General features: G+C 51.3%; 1 non-coding gene across 1 annotated transcript; it reads left to right on the forward strand.

The window, feature by feature from the left end:
- The first annotated feature begins 2150 nt into the window (after window positions 1-2150).
- LOC114811573 lies at window positions 2151-2288 on the forward strand. The gene has a single exon (XR_003759270.1). It is a non-coding gene; the product is annotated as a small nucleolar RNA SNORA7 (small nucleolar RNA).
- Window positions 2289-2731: the final 443 nt, after the last annotated feature.

The following is a 2731-nucleotide window of genomic DNA, read 5'->3' on the forward strand; positions in this document are numbered from 1 at the left end:
AGAAGAGGAGCTCAGTCTGGGAAGGCCTCTTGGAGGAGGTGAGTTTTAAGTAGGGTTTTGAAGAGGGAAAGAGAATCAGTTTGGCGGAGGTGAGGAGGGAGGGTGTTCCAGGACCGTGGGAGGACGTGACCCAGGGGTCGACGGCAGGATAGGCGAGACCGAGGGATGGTGAGGAGGTGGGCGGCAGAGGAGCGGAGAGTGCGGGGTGGGTGGTAGAAAGAGAGAAGGGAGGAGAGGTAGGAAGGGGCAAGGTGATGGAGAGCCTTGAAGCCTAGAGTGAGGAGTTTTTGTTTGGAGCGGAGGTCGATAGGCAACCACTGGAGTTGTTTAAGAAGGGGAGTAACATGCCCAGATCATTTCTGCAGGAAGATGAGCCGGGCAGCGGAGTGAAGAATAGACCGGAGCGGGGAGAGAGAGGAGGAAGGGAGGTCAGAGAGAAGGCTGACACAGTAGCCTAGCCGGGATATAACGAGAGCCCGTAACAGTAAGGTAGCCGTTTGGGTGGAGAGGAAAGGGCGGATCTTGGCGATATTGTAGAGGTGAAACCGGCAGGTCTTGGTAACGGATAGGATGTGTGGGGTGAACGAGAGAGACGAGTCAAGGATGACACCGAGATTGCAGGCCTGAGAGACGGGAAGGATGGTCGTGCCATCGACGGTGATAGAGAAGTCTGGGAGAGGACCGGGTTTGGGAGGGAAGATGAGGAGCTCAGTCTTGCTCATGTTGAATTTTAGGTGGCGGGCCGACATCCAGGTGGAGACGTCCCGGAGACAGGAGGAGATGCGAGCCTGAAGGGAGGGGGAGAGGACGGGGCGGAGATGTAGATCTGCGTGTCATCTGCGTAGAGATGGTAGTCAAAGCCGTGAGAGCGAATAAGTTCACCGAGGGAGTGAGTGTAAATGGAGAACAGAAGAGGGCCAAGAACTGACCCTTGAGGAACTCCAACAGTTAAAGGATGGGAGGGGGAGGAGGCTCCAGCGAAGGAAACCGAGAATGACCGGCCAGAGAGGTAAGAGGAGAACCAGGAGAGGACAGAGTCTGTGAAGCCAAGGTGAGATAAGGTATGGAGGAGGAGGGGATAGTCGACAGTGTCAAAGGCAGCAGAGAGGTCAAGGAGGATTAGAATGGAATAGGAGCCATTGGATTTGGCAAGAAGGAGGTCTTGGGTGACCTTAGAGAGAGCAGTCTCAGTAGAGTGGAGGGGACGGAAGCCAGATTGGAGGGGGTCTAGGAGAGAATGGGAGTTAAGGAATTCTAAGCATCGATTGTAGATGACTCGTTCTAGGGTTTTGGAAAGGAAGGGTAGTAGGGAGTAGTAGAAGGGTATAGTAGAAGGGTAGTAGGGAAGCGGGGCTGTGTAACGTTGAGAAGAGAAAGCTGGATGTGAGGGTATGGGTTCTGTGGGGAGATCTTTGAGCAGCTGGGCTCGCTCTTCCCTGAGGTCTGAGCAACAGGAAATGGGCTTCCCTAAAAGAAGAGAGGGCTGGATTGGGGGGCGGGGCGGGTAGGGAGAACTACTTTATGGTGAAGGGACCAGACAAAGGAATGGACTCTCAGAAGGCTGTGTAATCTCCAACCCTGGGATCTGCCTGGATGGTTTAGTCACTAGTCCTCCTGGAGGCAGGGGGTTGAACCAGATGACTCCTCAAGGTCTCTCTTGGATCTAGGAATCCCACAGGCTATTAGGATCAACTGGAGCAAGTAGGAAAGATGGAGGTGCAGGGTCTCTATCAAACAAGGAGGAACGTAGTGGTTTATTTAGACTTCCAACCTGATTAACTCACATTACTAATTGGATTGGGAACTGAAAAGGGTAAATGAAGAAGAGTTAACACTCTCCAAAGAATTTGGTCACAACTCATTTCCTAGTCTTTCCAACCCTGGCTGATTCAACACTTACCACAGTCACCTAAAGCTTAGTATAGGACTAACAGCTGAACTACTGTAGAGGATTGGGAGACCCTGAGAGACAAATCAGGAAGTGGGAGTAATAATAATAACTGTGACATCTGTTAAGCACTGACTACATGTCAAGCAATATTCTAAGTAGTTACAAGTAAATCAGGTTGGACACTGTCCCTGTCCCATGTGAGGCTCACACTCTACAGAAGAGGGAAAACAGGTATTGAGTCCCCATATCACAGATGAGTCCCCTCTCAGGGTCACACCTGGAGAGTTTCCAGTACTCTACCAGTCTTGACTACAGGAGGAAGAGTCAAGCAGAGGCAGACCCATTCCATTCCTAGCTTGGCCAGTGGTTAGCGAGTGGCAGGCAATCTGCTACAAGTCAAAACTCACCTGTGCTGGGTAGCAGTGGCATGGGAGAGAATTGAGGGCGAAGACTAGTTTACTGCGTGGAAGGAGGCGATGGTAAACAACTTCTGGATTTTTACCAAGAAAACTCTATAGATACGCTAACAGAACGATTGCAAACAGAGGTGGGGTGTTCTGGGAGAGATGTGTCCATGGTGTCGCTATGGGTAGGAGACGACTCAACAGCATAAGACAATGACAGATGAGAAAACCAAAGCACAGAGAAGTTAAGTGACTTGCCTACGATCACACAACACGTAGGTGGCGGAGCCAGGATTAGAACCCAAGTCCTGGATTGTGCTTTTTCCCCTAGGCCACGCTGCTTCTCCACAATAAAGGACTCTCAAGTAGCACTGCTTGAGGTGCCTCGAACGGGAGACTGTCTTAGTAGAAGTAGCATGGCCCGGCATGGTCTAGT

Source organism: Ornithorhynchus anatinus, chromosome 4 (assembly GCF_004115215.2).
Source record: "Ornithorhynchus anatinus isolate Pmale09 chromosome 4, mOrnAna1.pri.v4, whole genome shotgun sequence".
Taxonomy (NCBI): Eukaryota; Metazoa; Chordata; class Mammalia; order Monotremata; family Ornithorhynchidae; genus Ornithorhynchus; species Ornithorhynchus anatinus.